General features: G+C 28.6%; 1 long non-coding RNA gene across 3 annotated transcripts in view; it reads right to left on the reverse strand.

The window, feature by feature from the left end:
• Positions 1–22,504, reverse strand: part of LOC110282269 (uncharacterized) — a 226,111-nt gene that overhangs the window by 32,343 nt on the left and 171,264 nt on the right. For all 3 annotated transcript variants that reach the window (XR_011636566.1, XR_011636565.1, XR_011636564.1), the window contains exon 2: positions 15,988–16,050. This is a non-coding gene — a long non-coding RNA (uncharacterized lncRNA). The remainder of the gene's footprint in view (positions 1–15,987; positions 16,051–22,504) is intronic.

Consider the following 22,504-nt stretch of genomic DNA (forward strand, 5'->3'; position numbering starts at 1 on the left):
AGAAATCGTAAATGAGTAAAACTATAATAATATGACGACAATAATACCTTTATCCCGTTATTTTTGTTTCAATTTGTTTTAAAATTTATGTTTTCTTCTGTAAGGCACACCGACGAAAGAATAATGCATTTTTGAAAGTCTATTGCTTTTATTGCTTAGTTTTTATCACAACTTTAATAAAATTAGATTGTTTTAAATGAGCCGTTTTATTCTCGAAATGATTTGATCGTTTCTTTTTTTTTTACGAGTTCTGTTTTGCCCGGAGAATTTTTAAAAAAAAATAATTTTCCTTTTCAAACACACTTTCAATGAAAGAGGTTATATAAAAAATTTTTTTTACCAATCTTTATTTACGTTTAATTTCAGTTCTAATAATCTTCTTAAATGATTAAGGAATTAAACCTTTTGAAGAGAAAACTTTTATCAACGTATCAAGTTTCTGGTATTATTTAATTAGGAATTTACGAACGAGCATAACGTGAATCAGTGATAACTTCGCTACTTTTAACTAATCGAATTTTCTGATAATTTCATTTTCTCCTGTAAAAAAAAAAGAAAAGAAAAAACAATTCATTGCCATTGTCATAATATTGGTTCACAATTAAAATCTTGAAATCAAATTTAATTTAGAATTTAAACTTAGTTATTGCTTTTTTTTTACAAAACATGTTATGTAACTGCAATAATAAAAAATGAAGGAAATATTTTTAATTTTTCACATTTCTATTGTTTTATCTCTCTAAATTAGAGCAATTAAATTAAAGTCGATTTTTTGAAATAAATAAACAAAGGATTCTTCAGCGAAAGACTAAATTTTTAAATTGTTGCAAAAATAATCACGTCAACGTAGTTATAAAGTAGAAGTTTTAACCGACGCAAATAATGTAAAAAAGAAATTTTTTTAAGTATCTAATTTAAGATCAGAATTTTTGTTATTCTAACGGTTCTATTTTGATTCTTCAATGACGTTTAAGTAAAATAATCATTAGGTAAAACAAAATAATAAAATTGATATTTAAATGTTTTAAAAATATTTTTCATTAAAGGTAGCTTCTTTGTTTACGTGGTTTTAAAATGTTTTGCAATGAAAGACTTAAAATCGTTTGTTGTTTGATGCTTTTGAGTTTGTTAAGGTATTATTGTAATGGCGTTTAAAGTAATAAAAATTTAAAACTAAAAAGGACTTTCTCTTTTATTCCAAAAGTAGAATACCCAGGTAGAAAATGTATTGATTACAATTTTAAAATGTTACAATGATGTTACAATTTTGAAAAAAAGTCTTAATATCAATAATTTGTGCTGCTTGCATTACAGAATGAAAAAACTATTCAAATAAATAAAAACAATAATATATAATAGGTCAGTTCCCGGACGCGGAGTCTTTTGAGTCCACTCCAAACTGTTCTGACTATGCCGTTCGTAAACAAATGATCAAACCATAATAAGTAGGAATGTTTCCTAAGATTGAAAAATATCGAGAATTGTATTTTATTATTCTTTATGATTTCAAAATTTTTATTGTAGTTTTATTTTCTGACAGAAATATTTAAAATTATTGATAGATAACTACAATCAAATCAAGAATTAACCCCTTCCTTCTCGCTCCCGTGAAAATGACGAGTGAGGTTTCGCCCTCTATTTCTCGCTCCCGTGATGATTCCGGGATGAAGTGCTCAGTAGTAACGCGCCAATAAGAATAAAACTCATTAATTTCTTTTGCCCGGAAAACAATTTATTTCTCATTTGACACACCAGATGGCAGTACCAGTATATTTTTAAGGTAATTGTAGATAGTTAGTTTTTAGAAGAAAGTTTTTTGCTCCAGAAGAGATGAAAACAATAAGAGATGTAGAAAGGAAACTCGGTACTAACTGTCCAGATTGTGACGTTGGCCTCTGTATCTCATGCTTTGAAATTAATCACACAAGAAAAAATTACTAATCTTTATTTATATTATACGTAAGTTTAACAAAATTCTTTTTTAATGTTTAAAACACATATTTTTTAAATTTTCCTTTGCTACCTGAAAAACCAACATTAAGTCATAGTAACCCTAAATATTGGCTTTTCCTAAAAATCTAATTTTTTAAAATTTCAAGCTAAGAACAAATCAAAAATTAAAAATGAATATATATATTGTTCACACACATATTTTTATATAATTTTCATAGACACTTTTATGACCGTTTTCTTGAAAATTAACCGATTGTTAAGGGGTTAATAACCGTCAATCTTTGAACGATGAACTTCTCAAAAGTTGAAGAAATTTTGAGTGGGTCTCAAAAGCTCCGAGTCGTGAAACAGGCTCATTAATAAAATAAATTTTTTGTGACAAAATTTATAAGCAACGCTATAAGTAGATAATACACGTAAAGATATAAGAAAGAGTTTGCGTGTCTTTACGTCTCACTCTTATAAATGCAGAACCGTTCGTGCTTGGTACCTGAAACTTCGATAGTTGGTGCTAGGGGTGATTTTAGCCCCAATCTAAAAGGTCACTAAAATTTTTTTAATTTGTCTGTTCTAATTTTTTGCGTAAGGGTAGCGTTAAACATTGTTGTAATAAAAACTGAAGCTGATTTTTTAAATTAATAAAAAATTACATTTGTGAGGTTTGAGCATACTGCTCTATTTTCTCAAAACGAGTTTCGCTTGGAGTTTTAATTGAACTTTCTTTTACAAACATTTATTTTTTGTTTATGTCAAATAACTCCTAGTAAAATCAACATGTTGAGCTGACGTCCACGAGAAATATTTTGAAAACTATCTGAAATCATGCATACAATTTAGTTTAGAGTTATGCTTTTAAAGCATTGTTTCTATACACCTAAATAACGTAATGTGTAATCCTTATCGGATTCACCTGACAGAAGAATGAATAATTATTAAAAATCGCAATAAACTCTCAGGGAAACTCAATTTTCATTAAATAGTGCTGTGAATCAGCAGAAATCACTGGTCTTATCTCTCAAATTATTAAGAAAAAATCATCGGAATTTTAAATTTCGATGCAGTATTCTGTTAACGTCTAGTTTGTTTCCTAGACGCGGGCTTCAAACTAACAATATGCGAAATTTCATATCTGTTGGATGAATAGTATAGAAACGCAATCGAGACAAACATTATATATATGCTAACAGAAGATATTTTACAGATTATTTTGTTAATGTGTTGATTAACTCGGGTGATCCGTAAACTATCTAAATGGTTTGCATATTACCTACGAAGCACTCGTTAAAATAAAAATAGCACATTTGCTGTAACAACAACGTTTTTTACGGTTAAATTTAAATATTGTTATTTATTTTTAGCTGTCTAAAAAATTAAGTTATTACAATCAAACAATCAACACATTGGTAATAGAATTAATCATTTTAAAAACTATAATACGGAAAATCAAAAGGCTTAAAGTATCACATTTAAGGAAATTAAAGCTCATCTATTTTTCAATATTCAATGAATCAAGTCAATAAAGGTAATTAAACAAACAACATATAAATTGGCCGGGGTTGGCAAGGCGCTGGACTCAGTATTCCCGAGAACGGGAGTTAGAAGATCGAAGACTCCCCGTGTAGTAAATGGTGACCGATGCACTTTAAATCCGTCGGGTCACAAAGCCCTCCATGTTCCCGTAGCAAATTATACCTCTGAGGGTACTGGATAAGAGATCTGTGGATGCAAGAATGGATATATGAATGGGTTCACCTTAGTGTGGCAGAAGGGTGCATGCGTATGTGCGGTGTGGCGTATGGGTATGACAGAAGTCAATTCTGTAGTTTTTAAAGCTAATATTAAAGTTCTTTTTTTTATTTATTTAAAAGCCTAATAGTACATTTATTATATGGTAAACGTCCTTTAATAGGCAAATTGGTGACTTCACAGAGATTAAATATGTTAAAATTTAATTTCAAATCTTAAATAATTTATAATAGAAAATGAAGGTATTTGAAATTATTTTTATTCATGAAACAACTTAATTTTTTTTTATTTTTCTTTGAATGAAAGTGCATTTATAGATTTAAAGGAATATGAATTAAAACATTAAATTTTTTTATTGTTCAATAATTTTAACACTTTTCATTAAAGCTCTTTTTTATTAAAAGTCCTAATAGTACGTTAATTACGTGGTAAACGTTTTTTATTAAGCAAATTGGTGACTTTATAGTGATTAAATAAAATAAAATTTAATTTCAAATCTTGAGAAAAATTTATAATAAAAAATTACGGTATTTAAGTTTATTTATATTCATGAAGCAGCTTAGTTTTTCATAGTTTACTCTTAACAAAACTGTGTTTGATAATGAATAAATTGTTACGAAAAAAATCACGTTCTTTTCCCACTTTCAATTATTATTATTTTTATTGAAATAGATCATGTTAATTACTTTTTAGGTTAAAATAAAGTATTCGAATGTCATAAAATAAGGCATAACAAGCATGAGGTTAAAAAACAATTTTACAACAATATTTTGAAAGTTATAAAAAATGAATTTATTATATTTCTTATTGAAAAGATAAATATAATTTTTTTTGTTATACTCTTAAACTAGTAGAGCCAGACTTAATTGTTTCCTAAGAGAGTTTAAATATTTCATATTTTATTCAAAAACAAATGATTAATACTTAATAATGAGTAAATACCAAAGCATCTGAAGGTCTTATAAAAAATGCAATTTTATTTCTACCTTTAATTGTTATTTTTTTCCCATTTTCTTAAAAATTTTAATAGTGTATAATGCATATAAGTCCCTTTCTAGATGAAAATAAAGTATTGTGAATCTGAATGCAAAACTTAATTAAAAGATAACAGATTTAATACGAATATTTCCCAAAGGAATTTAAAATTTTCGGATTATATTTTATAATAAGATCTATGTTTGATTAGGGATGAAAGAAAAACTTATGGTTTGATTATAATATTGCATTCTCTATTCCAATTTTAATAGTTAATTCGTATTTCAATTGAGCACAATAGCGCATTTTTGGAATAAATAAAGTTATAATTTTAAATTAAATATGAGTGAGTTCTTACAAACACGAGTTAATGTAAATATAATTATATAAATTATATATAATATAAATTATTATATATATATGTACATAAATAAATTATATATAATAAAATATAATTAAATGTGACATAATTATTATTACAATATACTAGCTGAGTTATATTATACTAGTACTAGTACTACTATACTATACTAGTACTAGTACTACTATACTATACTATACTAGTACTAGTACTAGTACTAGTACTACTATACATTACTATACTATACTATACTATACTATACTATACTGTACTGTACTGTACTGTACTAGCTAGCTAAGTTCCTCGTACTGGATGAAAAAAGAATCAATATATCAGAACTGAACAACACTACAAAACAAAGCACTAAACTGAAAGACAAATACCGACACAAATAAGAAAGCTAAAATATTACCAATGTTTTTTTATTTATTATTATGCCGCTGTTCATGGTGGCTTTACGTTATAAGATTAAACAAAACACGTATTATGTCATTAATCCCATTAAGACAAAATAAACTGCATTCAGTATCATTTGGTAACTCACATTTAAAATTACTACAATCAAACAATTTTCTCCTGTATTTATATCTTAAAAGAGTCGTAAAAAACCTATTTCCACAGTATCATCATGAAGAACACAGTATTGGTGCAGATGTCATAGGCACCAAATTTACACATTAAATATTTTGTACCTATATTAGAGTATATTTGGTAAAACTGCACCAATTACCATAATGCCAATAGTACATATTACCAAAATTAAATATTACTCCGGTCAATAGTAAGGCGATTTTTTAAGCTCTTTTAAGCGAATTAGTACCATTCCGCCATTAATTTTCCATTTTTTGTACACAGCTTATTTTTTACTACAATTTGTAACTATAGCCAAAATTAATTATTATTCACGTCGATATTGGCGTTTTATTACATTTTTTCTCAACGAATTAGTACCATTTCTTCCTTAATTTTGCTCTTTAGTACAAAAATGTTTTTTTTAATTTCAATTCGGGATCGCAACGCTCGAGTAAGCCCTCTAGCGGATAGCATATTTCAGGCTTTTATTTATTAAGTTCTCATTTAGTTCTATCAGAATCATTGGCAGATTCGGGCATTAGGTTTTAACTCTAAAAAAAATATTTTTTTTTTCTTCTGTTTATTAACAAATCTTTTTCCGATGTGTTTTGAATGTTCCTTCTCTCTAAAAAAAAATAGATACCATTTTGTTTTCGCTTTCTTAAGAAAGACTATCAAACATTTTTCTTTTTTAAATTTAATAAGCCACAATGAAGAACGAACGTTACAAAGCTGCACATTACATTAAAGACGTCTCCAGAGCTTGTTCATATAGAATGACTGTTCATATAGAAATAGCAGGTATTCGTCTCATACAACAACGTCCCCTATAGTTCGTTGCGATCGCGAATTACCATTGATTTTATATTAATTTGTTTCATAGCAACACAGTTTAAAAGTATAACTATAAACGAAATAAACACGTGGTTTCAGAAAAATTTAAGAATATTAATCTGGTGACGTAGTCCGTTTATGCTATTCGCGATCGCAACGAACTATAGGGGGCGTTGTTGTATGAGACGGATACCTGCTATTTCCATATGAACAGTGATTCAGTTACTCTAGAGACGTCTTTAATGTAGCACGTAGCATTGCAACGTTCCTTCTTTATTGTGGCTAATTAAATTTAAAAAAGAAAAATATTTGGTATTCTTTCTTATGCAAACGAAAACAAAATGGTATCTCTTTTTATTAGAGAAGGAATATCCAAAACACATCGGAAAAATATTTGTACATTAACAAAAAAAAATTGTATATTCTTATAAGAGTTAAAACCTAATGCCTGAGAAATAGTGTTACTAAATTTAATGATGTAACATGACAGGCCCATTTAAACTTTACATTCTATAGTTTTAAGAATCATATTACTTCAAAAATTAAAATGAACAGAAAGTATACATAGACCTTATAATTTTATGAAATTTAATTTCGTAAAAAAATTTTTTTGACAACAATTTTTATCAAAAAATTTCAAGTTTCAATAAAAATCATTATTTAGAAACTAAGAAACGTAAAATAAAGAATGCTGACGAAAGAACAAAAAAACAATTCTTTTTTGTCGCCATTTTTAGTGCTACGAAAATTCGTCTTTGGGATTTGCCAAAAACAAAACAAGATGCAATTTTATTTTTTCAGGAGGGAAATATTTTACCGAAAAAACGAAAATGTACCAATTCCCACAACATAAAACTTTATCTTGGTAAACGTACGTTTTGGAAATGTTATTTCATTTGGAATCTTATTTATCAGAGTTCATATGGCGATATGATTGTTTTGAATCTATGCTAAACTCTATATCGGCTCATTTTCCACCGAAATCCGATTGACTATTTTGATTTTAAATAAAGTGTTTTATTTTATGAATTGTCGCAAAAATTTTAAGTGTAGATTGGTGGTCACCTGTTACCGCCAAATCTGTAGCGGCGGTGGCGTTAATACGTAAGTACCGAATTTTTATTCCCTACTTTTTTGAATCATATTACTTCAAACATTAGAATATACAAGAAGTATACATAAACACATAATGTTATACCATTTAATTTTTGAAAAAAAGTATTTTGACAACAATTTTTGTCAAAAAATTATAAACTAAAAAACGGAAGATAAAGAATTCTTAGGAAAAAAGAACGATTTTAAGAATTCTTTACATTGAAATAAAAATTTCCATATTGTTTCTCTTTTTATTATTCTTATAGTTCTTAATCAGACGTAAAAAACCATTCTGTAGAGAACTATCATCAAATAAGAAAAAAAAATATTTACAAGCAAATTTTTTATTATAAAAATCATAACACTCACCTGTTTTATAAATCCGCAGAATTCCAAATGAAATGTTCTTCGTTTGAAAATTTTATTTTCAAATAATATATGCATAGATTATCCCTTCATTACTTTTAGATAAGATACCACACATCAAAATTTTATAAATGTAAGATCTCGATATAAATTTGAATATGTAGCTTAAAAACAGAATAGCTGAATTCTAGTTGAAATTATTCCTTCAAAACAAAAATAGTAATTACCAAGAAAACGATACAAATTTATTAATAATCAGAAAAAAATGAATCTATTTCAAGTAGTTCGGGTGATTCCTTATTGCTGTTTTACGAATAATGTAGATAAAGAAATATATACTATTCTATAAAGAAGAACAATATTCTATAACTATATATTATACAGTTCTGTGCATATTATGAATTCTTATTTATTCATTGGAATGACGAAAGCTATGCTGATTTCAATTTAATTTGTAATGAATTGAAGACAGAAAAAATTATTTTATCGTAATACACACAATCTGTATCATGAAATTGGAAGTTATGTTGTTGGTAATAGAAAGGTAAAAATTATTGAGAAATTGTTCTTCAAATGCTTGGCGTGTTCTGCTTCAATGTTTGGCATGTTCTGGTTAGTTTTTTCAAGAAGTTCTACCTTTTACTTAGGGAAATTTTGCTTCTTATTTGCTGCTAATGAAATGGCGTCCGTCATTGCCAATGGCTTTGTGGGAACTAATGTCCGATATTTTTAGTCTCCCGCTAGATTGCGTACTCGAGCGTTGCGATCGCGAATAACGATCACATTGATCATTCAAATAACTGGGCATAACAAAGGCTCCTATACTCTAATTTGGGGGCTCTAGGCATTACAAATGAAAACTAATAAAGTAGTACAGAATGCACAATAAACTAATTTTCTTTTTATCAGAGTTATAAGCTATCAAACATGTTTGATGCTGTCTTTAAAATATTTGACAAAACTTAATCGTTTGTAGTTTACTTTTAAACAATGGCTTCCGCTAAGTGAATGAGAAAATTCCATTTCCTAAATGTCTCTGAATTTAAAAATCTAATTAAAATCGAAAATGCTGCTTCGTCATTTGTTTACAATAGTACTCATTTAGCTGCAAGTTGAATTTTGTGTTCGTTTAGTCTACTTTTACCCGCACTTCGGTATACAGACACACGCACCAATTCTTTATTTTATTGCATGTAAAAAGGATCCATTAGGATGGATCCTAGAATAGCACACCGCGTGGCGATTTTTTTAAATCTCGCGCGAAGATATTTCGGGGAGATTATTTTTAACGTCCGATCAAGCCACCAAAATTCTTAAACGAGATTGGTTATTTGATATGTATACCTGCGCGAAAGTTGGATTTCGTTAGAAAAGAAGTAAAATGGTTTATTTTTTCCATTTTTGCTTCTGATCTCTTGCTGTTGGAATCATTATTATTTTTTCATTTTTGAACAGTTATTTCATTTATTACCGTTATTATTTAATTTTTTAATTTTTTTTTGTGCTGTACCTTTCAATAATGGTCTGCGAATAAATTTGCAATAATTTAAATTGTTTTTTTCTTTTAATAATCAAAAGCAACGTTTATCTTAATAATAATCGCCAATTTGGCGAGATTTCAAAACATCGCCAAGAGGTGGACTATTCTAGGATTTTATCCTGATATATTACAAGTTTTTACAATATAGTGTGTTTTGTAATGATCGCTTTTATTCAAAGTAAGTGATATTAAAGCAATTAAACCATATTTATAGTAAAATAAGATCAGTCAATAAATAAACATTAGTATTTAAATCTAACGTTTAATTGTAAAATACTAGGCGATAGCCGAGTAGTTAAGGAACTGAGCTTTCATTGCGAAAATCAGGGGTTCGATACTCAATGACGGCTTGAAGACCACCCATCTTCAGATCGATACTCGTATAGGAAGCAAAGCGGACAGTGCGAAATGCTGACCACATTTCCATTATGATGGTCAGGAAATTGTGACGCCTTAAACTTAAGATTCACCTGGCCAACTACAAGCTTTTGCGGGAATACTTTACTGTTAGTTAAATACTAAGCCTGAATTATTATTTTTTCAAAAAAAAATTAGGATATAAAGTAATTAATAAAGTGTTACATTTTAAAATGTTACAAAGCATATTACAAGAATAGTGTGAAAGTTATGAAAAGTTTCAAAATTAGTTTTACATCATTTTTTTGAAAAACATAATTTTTCTCATGCATTGGGGAAAAATAAAGCTAGATCTCGGATTTAATTTTGATTGAAATCTTAAAATATATCAATGCACAATATACATCTCAATACCAAGATTAGATTGGAGGCGATATATTGCCCCTGTCTCGCAAGGAATTCAGCTTAAGCGTGAAATAATATGTATGGCCGTAAATTTGCATAACTGAGAAGAGTGATTGTCGTCATAATCGATTTGCATGATGCGTTTTGGCGGTACCAAGGAGCGATTTTAGCGGAGTAGATGCTGAAAGTAATGAGGATAGTAAAATATGGAGAGGATTAATGTTGATATCAAGGTCATAGAATTCATTAGGTCATCCCTTTTATAAACATATTTGTAAGCTGCAGAGCTCATGCTGCTTATGCAGAGGGCGGAATGTTTTCCTATAATAGGCACTTATGGCCGGGAAAGTAAAATTGAAGTTTATGTTTCCTATTTAAAAATTAAAAGATAGATTGTTGCGTGAAAAGAAAAATATTTATTCAAAATAAATTAGAATTAGTAAGGTCTTGTAGTTGATGTGTGTATTATCTAAGTTTGATTTAAATGCACTTAAATCTTACAATTAATCATACGCATTTATTACGCTGCATTTTTTAGTAATTCTTTTTATAGATTGTTTCTATATTCACTTACCCATATTTTGAGGGCCAAGAGTCTAAATTCGAAGAAAAAATTGCATGTTCAATCAGAGAAAGAACGCGTTTGTGCCCGATTTCATAGTTTGAAATATCATTACTACACTCTAATTAATTTGCATATTTGAGGTAAGGCTTTCGAACCATTAAGATTGAGTCCTAATCATAGAGAAATATAATAGAGCATGCGCATGACTATAATTTTTGCCCTCATGATAAAACCATGTGATTGTAAGGTGAATTGAGAGGGAGAGTATTTTCACACTTCCGTTTCTCCTTGTTATTTCAGAGGAAGAATATCGATGAAGGAATTTTAAAGTCATAAATCTTAAAATAAAGTGGGTTACAGTACGGCATTTGGTTTTACAGAAAAAAATGTTAGATGGGGCATTTTACATATCATAGGTAAGTTAATTTATTTTTGTTTGGAATTGCAATTGTTTTATTTATTATACAAATAAACTTTAAGAATGTTCTTCTTTTTCAATAAACGAATAAAAACACAACTAAACCGTAAAGTAATGATTAAATAAAATTATTTATTATTAATACATCATTTTTTTAAAGTGTACAGCTAAAACGAAGTAGGCAAAGGTTTGGCGACAGTTTTTTTTTTTTATCTTCGTTTGTTTATGTTGTCTACTTTTACACTCTAAAATGTTTTCGAAAGAAAACACTTCTCTCTCTATTTTTTAAATTTTATTTCAGTAGTTTGCTTTCCGTGAATATTTCTTATCACATTTGCTTTTACAAAAGAGGGTTATGAAAGATTCGGTGAATTTTGCTTATCCCATTTGCTTTTACAAAAGAGGGTTATGAAAGATTCGGTGAATTTTGCTTATCACATTTGCTTTTACAAAAGAGGGTTATGAAAGATTTTAAAAAAATGATTTGATAAATAAATCAAAAATTTTTAACACTAAATTTTTAGTTCTTTAATAATATCATCAGATCTTTCTCAATTAAAATCATCAGATCTTTTTAATTGCAATAACTCATGAAAAAAATCGAGAATACTATCTAAAGTATTAAAGCTGTTTTACTTTTAATCATAGCAGGTGTAAAGTTACAATAGAATTAGAAAATTAAAAAGTAGGAAGTGGAACTTTGAAAGTGATGCAATATTTTTTTCTCTCAATTGTTCATTTATTTTGCGATTGCTCGGCATGACTAAAATCTTTTCCTGTAAATATTTTCAAAAATTTCAAATACCTGTAAAGATACATGATTTTACAAGATGCAGGTGCTATTCCGAAATTTGTGTTATATTAAAATTTAAACTCGTTTTTTGTGTACATCAATATTGAAAAAAACAATAAAAAATTAGGATACAGAGCATATAACTTAAATTTACTTGCTTTTGAAAATTTCTGAATTAAAATTGTAATAAGTTTTATTAAAAGATACATTTTTGCTATTTTTTGAACCATCCAAATATTAAAGTTTTCTTTATTTTGTAAAAAAGGTAAACAATTTTGCCCAGTTCATAAACATTAAAAAATTGGAATTAAATAACCGAAAATATTTTTTAAATTAGCAAGTGTGACAATAAGTGATAAAATATTTTACTGTTCCGCTAATTTTAACCCTTCTGAAGCTTTTAGCTTTTCTCCATTGCCCTCATATTTATGAGACTAAACACGATCAAACACGAATCAACGAAAAAACGAATCATACACGAATCACGACAAATCACGAATTGCACGACTAAACACGGATCAACGAAAAAAGAGAACTCAACTGTCACACTATGCCTCTCTTTCTTCGTCAACATCGCAGAAAGAGAGGAAGCTCATGACTGTTGGTTTGGAACGAAGAGATTTTTGGAAATATAGCAGCTGGCTTGCTCTACTTGTATTGCAGCTCTGTGGTCCTAATAAGTTAAAATACGATCATTAGAGCAAAATTATTTAGAGTGTTCTATTTTTTTTTCGAGCAATGTACAAAAATAGGGAACATCATTTTAGTTTTCTTATGCTCCAATCTTAATTTTAAGAAGAGTGCCTTATATTAAGAACATTACCCTCAATTGGAAACAAAATTGTTTACACTCTCACGTTAAAATTCTATTATAGAATTATTAAATTATGCAATTAAGATTTACATTTTGATTGTTTGTTCAGTTACAGTGGAATTTCGAAAATATTTAAATAGCATCAGACATCTCAACTATAAATACTCCATTATTGAATTAAAACAGTAAATAATGAGATTAAGTGAGAACTAAATGGCAACTCTTTGCTCATTAATAATGGAAAGTAACAAATATTTAAACAGCGTCGACGTCTGATTGCTAAATAGTTTGATGGCTTACTTCAAAGTGTTTTAAGGAAAGATCAAAGTATTTATTTGAATTTATGCTATTAAATATAATATTTTCTGCTACACTAATTGACTTCCCGGATTCAACTTAATTAATTGATAAATTTTAAGAAAACTTACAAGAAAAAGATAAAATTCTAAGTAACTTCTACTTTGATAATCAAATCTCTCAGGCATTCGAATTTATTGAATGAAGGATTTCCCTTATATATACTCGCTAAAAGTGTAATATAATAAAATATTAAATGAATAAATTCTTTTCAAAATAAATAGTAAAATCAACAAAATAGAATTAAAGTTTTGGAACATAGCATTTTTTGATGCAATTCGCTAAAAAATATGTCACTGAAAAAAATATGGAAGTCACGAATAAAAAATATAAATAATTGAACTTTTGTTGTTATTAAGGAGGGATGCGACCAGTATTAAGATCTCTTATTTTATTACGACAATTTTGTTATCTTTCTTTAGTGCTTGTAAAGTAGGAACTTTTGCATAAAAAGTTCGACAACCTCCCGACTAGCCAAAGTACTAAAATCTCTACAGGAACTTTTTTTTTCCTACGAAAATGCAAGTTTCAATAGTTTGACAGTTTTGAGCAGATTTTATTACTATATTAGAGTAAAAGTTAATTAGTCTCAGGCAAAATTGTGATCATTTTAAGACCTATCAGAGCATTGAAATTTTAACTGCAGTTATGAGCTGTATAATAGAAGCCAACTTTTTTCCAACATCAACAAGTAGAACTTATCGTGATGTTATCGCCAATCAAACCTCTGACCATCTTTAGACTAGCTAGATTACTAAAACTTAAACTTAAATTTTGTGCTAGATGACAGTACTAACTTCAGTCGTTAAATCAAAGTCAGATCACCAAAGTCAGAATTCATCACTATATTTTTTTCCAATTGTAGTTTTAATCGTCGTTCCAAATTTCGTCCATTTCCCGATTAGTTAGAATGCTCTAATTTTAATCTGAGCTCTGCATTTTAGTACAATATATTAAAACAAAATTTCAATAGATCTCTGGAAGTTATCGTTCTATTATCACCAATCAAAATTTTAGCACTTTCGAATTAGTGTATTAATAAATAAAAAGGAATTTAATGTATTTAAACTTTTGTTTACCTTTCTGAATAAACTATTGTGGAGGGAATTTTCATAGTACAATGTACTGACAACGGACATAGTACTTCCTTACAACGGACAAAAAATTAAATTCGCCTTAGAGAAGTATCATTAGATACTTTTCAAAACGAATTTCATTTTTTAGAAAAAGTAGGAAAAGTAAGAAAAAGTATTAGAAAAAGTAAGTTCTTGTAAATAATTTTGAAACTTAAAACTATTTAATTAACTTATCTAAGATATGCTATGCGAAGTATTAGAATGCCATTACCAAAAGTCAACGTATTCATCAAGTGTTTCTAGTTAGAGTACAACATATGACTTCTGAAAATAATAAAGATTCTTGAAAGCCACGTTCCTTTCTAAAGTTTGAAAATCGTGCTTATATGTGAAATAATACACTAAAATGGGTGTAGTTTTTTTTATACCATATATTTTTAAGTCTATATGAAATCAATAAAATTCTTGTCACGTTTTTTTGTTTATTTTTTTCTTTTGAAAAGTGTCGTTTGGTTATCACCTTTTCTGAACTTTTTTCTATTTAATACTTCCAGAATGGATGTTATTTATAAAATGTCAGAGGTCTGAAGTTTTTGCACATTTAATAAAGTTAAGAATTTTGAAAGCTGACAGATTGGACTGTTAATATAAACTTCAGTATTTCTCATAAATATGAAATCAGTATGCTAAAGTGATGCTATGAAAAAAACTTGTTTCTGTAGATCAACATTTCTGTAGCTGGGAACAATTCGCAACTAAGATTCTCAATTGCTTTTTCCAATGCGAGACAATTGTTTCATCTCTTTCTTGGTTTAAAATATTTTAATCGTCTAATTTTTTAACGAATATTTTCCAGAATAATGTATAAAAACATACATTAATTACATGCATAGAATGAGATAATAAAGAAACTACTTTATTATCATAAAATTCATTTTAATTTAACCTTGTATGTTATTTAAAAATTGCCAAGAAAGAAAAAAAAAATACCCTTCTGAAAATATGCCACCATGTAAAATGTAGGTTAAGTGAGACTATTTAATGGCTATTAAGCTATCTCAATTAAGTATTTACGATATGTTTACAACCTTTCAAAAACATCTTAACATCCTCTTTGGACTAGTATTCTAAGCAACTTAAAAAAGACAAAAAACAAAATGGGTATTTAAACACGCAATAAAAACAATGATAAGGTCATTTTTTAGCAACCTTCTCCATAGGGGGTAAACTTTATCGATAAAATGATGTCCTTATACTTTTTTAAAAACATTTTTCTTATTTTTTTTTTTAGTTTGCTTTTTATTGAAGTCGTAGAACAAGGAATATTCTATGCAAGTACCTCTTAACTTCATATTTTATGAAAACTGTGCCAACTTGGCGTAGCTGATGACATCTCGTTTCAAAGCCCGCCAGGTAAGTTTCTTGGATTTATGAAATATGTTATGGTTCTGATAAATTATGTGACAGACTTAAGTAAAGGAAATATTGCACTGAATAAATTTGAATAACATTGTATGCCTCATAAAAATGAGCTTCTATTTTTTAATGCGATTTATTTAAATGAAAAACGCTTTTTCTCAAACAAATAAATATGGATTAATGACAAGAAAGCGTTTTGTTTTGAGAAAAGCACATTCACCTCTTTGAAAATTTTTTGAATGTTTTTACTGAAATCACTGCAATGCATTTTCTCATAACATAATAAAGCAGTCAAAAACAGTTTCTCATTGGAAAGAAAATCACATGTATAGTTACTTACTAAGAAGTTATGAAGGTATTTTTAACCAGTAAATTACTTCTTTACCCCAGTTAAATCATTCACCTGTAAATAAATAAAGTAATTAATTAACTAAACATATTAAAAATACATTTGAAAATATCATCTACATCTTAAAACGAAAAAAAAAAAAATTTGTGGCTAAAAAGAAAAAAAATTATAGAAATTTTCAAAAATGAATTCGATTGTCGAGTTAAAATCAGTTTAAATTTGTCTGACTCAGAATGTTCCAACTAAAAATCTTATATTGGTTGATTTTTCAATAAATCACCCTTTCTATTTTTAAATTATTTAAAACGATATTTATCTTTTCATAATTTGGCGGTAAAGAGATGCTATTAACTTGTCTCAGAAGCATCCACTAAATAGGTTTGCCACCATTTTGCTATCAGAGTCTCTTTTTACCGACATGTTAGGCTTAGCAAAGCCCAAGGGTAATGTCAAAGTTAAGAATGAACGATTATCTTAGATTAGAAATAGCTTACGTCATCTTTCAAATTATAGTTGTTAAATTTTTGGATAAAGAGAATTAATTTATTTAGTAATTTTAATCCTTGTTGTTAGATAAATTTGTTTTTAAAATATAGAACTAAGAGTCAATAAAGTGTTTTGAAACTAAAAAAAAAAAAAAAAAAGTGGTGTTAATCGAAAAAGGAGTTAACGCTTTCTTTTAATAATACGGTAGATTAGATGTATTATTAAGTTAAATTTCTTGTCAAGTAAGTTAAAACTAAATTTTTTTCTGGTTTGCATTTTTTTTTGCGAACTGGAAGGACTAAATTACTCTAATAAAAGAATTTGCCATTTAACGTAATTTAGAACTTATAAATTCTTGAATTAAACTGAATTCTGAAACTGAATGAAAACAATCAGAAAATAGTTCAATCACAAATTTGACAATCAGAAAATAGTTCAAATTTAATGCATCCTTAATACGTTACTAATTTTAACCAGTTTATAATAATAATGGATCAGTAAGTTAATAGTATCACGAAAAGCAATTTTGTTTAACACGCGAAATAAATAATTTTAAGAAACTGAAGCAGAAAAATAAACTCGATAATGTAAAAACTTCATTCGTTTCAAAAACGATGTAAAGTGGAAACAGTCGAAACGTTTCGAGTGATCGAAAATAGGCGCACATTCTCAAATTCCATTTTTTCAAATCCTTTCAACTTATTAGTTTCAACTTATATTTTTCAAGCAGGTTTGAAAAAGATAAAGCCAAGTTACCAACGATAAAATGGAAAATGAAATATAGGTACAAACAGAACTAAAACAGATAGATTCAAGTCAGGGATAATTTGCATTTATAGATTCCAATGATTTCGATTAGACTAAAATTGTTTCCACTATTGTCATAGCAACTCATTTTGACGCTCTGTAATTTTGTTTCATTCATGAATGTCAATTCCCTAGTTCATGGCAGGATTTCCTTATCAACCCTCTATAGCGCTTAGAAATGCATTCCATTCTGACTTACTTCACACTGTTACAGCGGGTTTTTCCATTTTTGCTTCTTCACTTTATTTCGCTTTCCATTTCTTCATTGGCAACTTTATATTTTCTTTTTCAAAGTTGTTTCGCTTTTTACATTCAGGGTTGGTGAGTTTTGAGAATGAATGCTGATTTTCAAGCTCTCAAAACGCGCTGACTTTTCCCCCCTTCGTAATTTTTGAAGCAAATGAAGATTTAACATTTTCAAGCACATGAATTCTCTTACTAAATGTGAATAGAGCAATGGTATCAAATTTAACCGGTGTATGGTAATAATCGCTTAATCAGCAAAAAGTCTCATGAAAAGCAATCTTTTGAGAATTTGAATGTATGATTTCAAGGTTCAACTCGAGTAGAAATATGGTACTAAATTTAATCTTTAAACAGTTATAATTTAGTCAGTTGAGTCCCGCAGTGGACTGATCGTTAAGACACGGTTCCCAGCAGATCACCGAAGTCAAGCATCACTGGCTGCGGTCAGTGTGCGGGTGGGTGACCACTTGGATCCGTCTGCGCAGGGACCGAGGATGTGCGGTATTGGTCCTCGTTAAACTGTTCTACCGTAAAGTGCTCGACTTCACGTGCAGGTCGTTGGGTTACCGAAGCAGGGGTGCTATTCCCTCTGCAGAGGATCAAAATTGTGATGGCTTGCCTACGGATCATCCTTAGGGATGTTTCCCAGACCGTCGCCAATAGCCCATTGTGCAGCTCTAGTGCGACGTAAATTAACTACAACTATAACTAGTCAGTTGATAGTTTTGTGAAAAGTATTTTTTTTTTAAAAATTTGAATACATGATACTATAATTCAATTTGATCAGAAATTCGGTACCAAGTTTAACCGGTTAACAGTAATAATAGTACCGTGACACCTTATTAAAGTTTCCGCAAATTTAGGTGATGTTATGGTTCAAGATAATGTTATTATATGTTACCACATAGCTAACCAGATTTCTTTGGTATTCCCTGCCAGAAAGTCATAAGTTTCAAAGGTATTGTATGACCAATCTATAAATTTACATAAAATTTTAGACTATATAGACTACAGAATTCATATAATTTTTCAATTTAATTATGCTTCCCAGTTGTTTCTAATTAGCTTAATCAGTTTAAGTCAAATTTTGTCATTGTTACAAGACTATAGTTAAATAATTTAATCAAATTTAATCAAATACAAACAAAGTTGAACATGTTCTGAAATGAATTTGAAGAAAATGCAAAGTGCTAGTGACTGTATTTTAGGATTCGAAAGTTTCGACTAACAAAGATAAATAATTAGATTTTCAGACGTATATTGCAGAAGTCGTACAAAAATTCAAATCGTACAATATTTTTGCAATATGATAGAGAAATTTAATGTAGCAGCGTTTAAGTTTAAAATCAAAAAAAAAATATCAGCGACTTTTCCAACAGGTTCTAGAATGGATCAAAGTTATTAAATAGGTCTCTGTTAAAATAGAATTTTAATAATTTGCAATAAGAATACATTTTCGAATAGTGATATTAAGAATATAAGTTTTAAGGAAGTTTCAACAAAAAATATCTAGTATACATTGTTCTGAGGAATGTTAGAAAATATATAAAAGAACTTCGAAGTTAATGATGCTTTAATAACAGCAATAAGACATAGAAAGCATATTCGCAATAAAATTAAGTGCTGAAAAGTGATTTAAAACCTTTCATATTTTTTCATAACTCCAAATGCAAATTCAGAATATTTTTTAATTTGTTTCAGGAATTAAAATAAAATAATATAGAAAGTCATAACCTGGAGTAGAAAGTTTTTTTCTCAATTCTGAACTAAAACTAATTCTTAAACAGTCAAGTATAAAATTAAAAAATATTTTTCATTTAATGAAATGTTCAGTTGAATGCTAGAATCTTATACTATACAATTTTTGTTTATTTTTTGTGATTCGGTTCTTTTTATTTCTTTGTTTTCGTTTTCACTTTATTCTGAAAAACTGAATGAATTTTGAATATTCTTCTTGTATATTAAAGAATCGTGAGGGGTAAGGGGAGTATTTTCAAACAGGATAACGCTCGCCCTCATACTGCTTTTGTTACCCAACATGCTCTTCAGAAGGTGGACTTGTTTCCTTGGCCAGTTAGATCTCCAGATCTTTCATGAATCATGCACGTACGTGCATCGACAACTTCGGCGTTATCCACAATCAGCATTAACTATACACTGACCAAGTGTAACAAGCATGGAACTCCATCTCACAATATGACATACGGCATCTGGATGACACAATGCATGCCCGTTCGCATGCTTGCATTCGAAATTCGGGTGGTTACGCTGGTTAATAATGTACCAGCATTTCCCATTTGAAATAGTTTTACTCTTATTGTATTAACTTGTGATCTTGAAACTTAGATCAATTAAATATGTTACTCAGACAAACGCATTGGCCGAAATTTCCTTACTCTACAATACTTTTTTCTTGGTGCTTTTTTTAATTTTTTAATTTTTTTTTAATAAAATCAGTGTGAAAAGAGTGAGCATGATTTTTGATATCCAATGCCCAAAATCAATTGAGAATGCAATACCAATTAAATTATTCAATTCAACTAATTATTGAATTTAATGGGAGAAAATAATGTTTATTTATAGAGATTTAACTATGCACGAGGAGTTGCTCATTGATTCAGTAATAGTTATACTAAACGCTTATTTTCATGAAACATTCGAACAAGTTATCATGAGTACAATATTTATCAAAACATTAATATTTAAAACATCAAACTTGTTTTACAATACAATGTTTAACAAAATATCCCTGCCCTCCCCTGTTCCGTCAGTTCAAAAATTTAATTAGAATAAATTTGGAGACATTTTGAAATTCGAATCATTTACTATGAAATTCACAGAATTAATTGTATAGTTAGCAAGTTTAGTTTTCATGTATCAATATTGATTATTGAAACCTTTGTTAGGGTGAAACTTGAAATTTAAATTATGCAAGCAAGTTGATATGGAATAAAAGGAATATTGAAATTCAATATCATTTTTCATGCAAAGCATATAAAGTGAATATTGTCTCGTAATAATAAATAGATTAGGTTAAATTTCCTTTTGTTATATAGTTTCTTTGTTCCTATTCATATTTTTGTTTTTACGTATGACATGATTTTTATACGATTTGTTTTTGCCACTTCCAATGCACATTGTTCGATTTTCTATGAATTTGGCGGAGCGTAACTGCATCCAGTTTCTGTGTCTTTAAACCAGTGGTTCCCGAACTTTTTTGCCATGTTTTTCGCTTTTGGGTAGATTCCCTGCTTACTTCATATTAATTTTTTGTAAATTCGTCAACTTCAATGCATTTTTGACAGCTGATATCGTACTATTCACTGTGAAAGATTTAAATTTCTAACGGTGGTGAAGTGTAGTGAGAAAAACTAAAGAAAAAACACATGTTAATTTTATATATTTATTAATTAAACTTTTACTAATTTAATTTAATTAATATTCAAATTTAATAAAATAGTGTACCATAAAACCCGTACTTCGTTACTAATATTATAATTGCAGAAATAAGTTTGTGTACAAAACCGCGGTAGTGTATTGTTGGCCTGTTTATTACGGTTTCACGTAAAAACTGAGCAACAAATCTTCGTGATCTTGAGCGCAAATGAAATTGGAGGTCTAGCTAGCTAAAGAGTTGACTCACTTGCTGGGCTACAATTTACTGCGGAAAAATACTTTTTTGTTACAAAATAAAACCTTACACGCAGAGAAAATAAAAACGTATGCGGGCGGAGCTGCAGGCAACTGCTAGTTTATAATAATTCAGTTTCGTATATCAAAAAATAATCCTGTTAACTTAAATTTTAATAAAATTTTTACTTCATAGCTACTTTTATAAATTATGTAGAATATGGATAGATATAAGTCTTTATATTATAAGGCAGTATAATGTAAGTAAATAGATATTATCAATGTATGTTGTTTTCTCCATTCATGAAATGCCAAAATTAAAAGTCACGAATTGATGAGATCCACTGTCGTTGACCCCCATTTTCATTTCATGGACTCCCAATTTTTCCCCCCACTTGACATGAACCCCTTGCAGGTTGTTGTCAACCCCTGGTTGTCGATATAGACCACTTTGGGAATCACTGTCTTAAACCATATGCAATATATCTCTATACCGTATACAGGATAGACCATATACAAACTTAACGGCGTAAGTAAAAGTAACAAATGGCGATTAAACTATTGTCAAGTTAAAGGTTCCATCCAAAATGAAACCTGCATGCATTTTATCACTATTTTTTTTTAAAAAAAAGAAGAAATTAATATGAATATTTTATAACATTCTGATAAATTACTTTATTTCGAAGTTGTTTCCTAAAACCTTTCTTTATTTTAGAAATAAACGTTGTAATCTTAAAAAAAAGCTTTAAACGAAATGTTTTACGTTAATAACGTCCAAGGTTTATGTAATCATTTAAAATCTCCAATTTTTTAAACTGTGGTAACGTGTTTCAAACAGTGATCACTTTTAAAAATGCTGTAAATGGTCACTGACTCGTAGCAAAATCTCATAATTTTGCCCCTGTAACAGAGATTTTTTCACAACCTACATAAAATATGTGAAAATCGTAAAATATTGATTATGAAGCTGTTTTTTCGAGGGCTTAGTGTTTGCACGAAGTAACGCTTTTTAGCGAGTAATATGCTATTTATATAACTGCTGTGAATTTTTAATTCAGGACAGTTTCTGCCTCTCTTTAGCCAAGATCCTCTGTATTAAACATAAAAATATCGAAATACTATGAAAATAGCGCAAAGCGCCAATATGAATAAAAGCCACATTTTTGAAAAATGAAAAATATTTCTGATCTAATTTGTTAATATTTAAAAAAAATTTCTTAACCGTTCCATCATTTCGGTTCAAAATTAGAGAATTATTCATTGATTTTAATAATTTTCCTCTAGGTGGGAAAAACTCGCCAAATTAAAGATTTTTAAAAAGTTCCCTAACTGTTAAAAC

The sequence above is a fragment of the Parasteatoda tepidariorum genome, chromosome 4 (assembly GCF_043381705.1).
Source record: "Parasteatoda tepidariorum isolate YZ-2023 chromosome 4, CAS_Ptep_4.0, whole genome shotgun sequence".
Classification (NCBI taxonomy): Eukaryota; Metazoa; Arthropoda; class Arachnida; order Araneae; family Theridiidae; genus Parasteatoda; species Parasteatoda tepidariorum.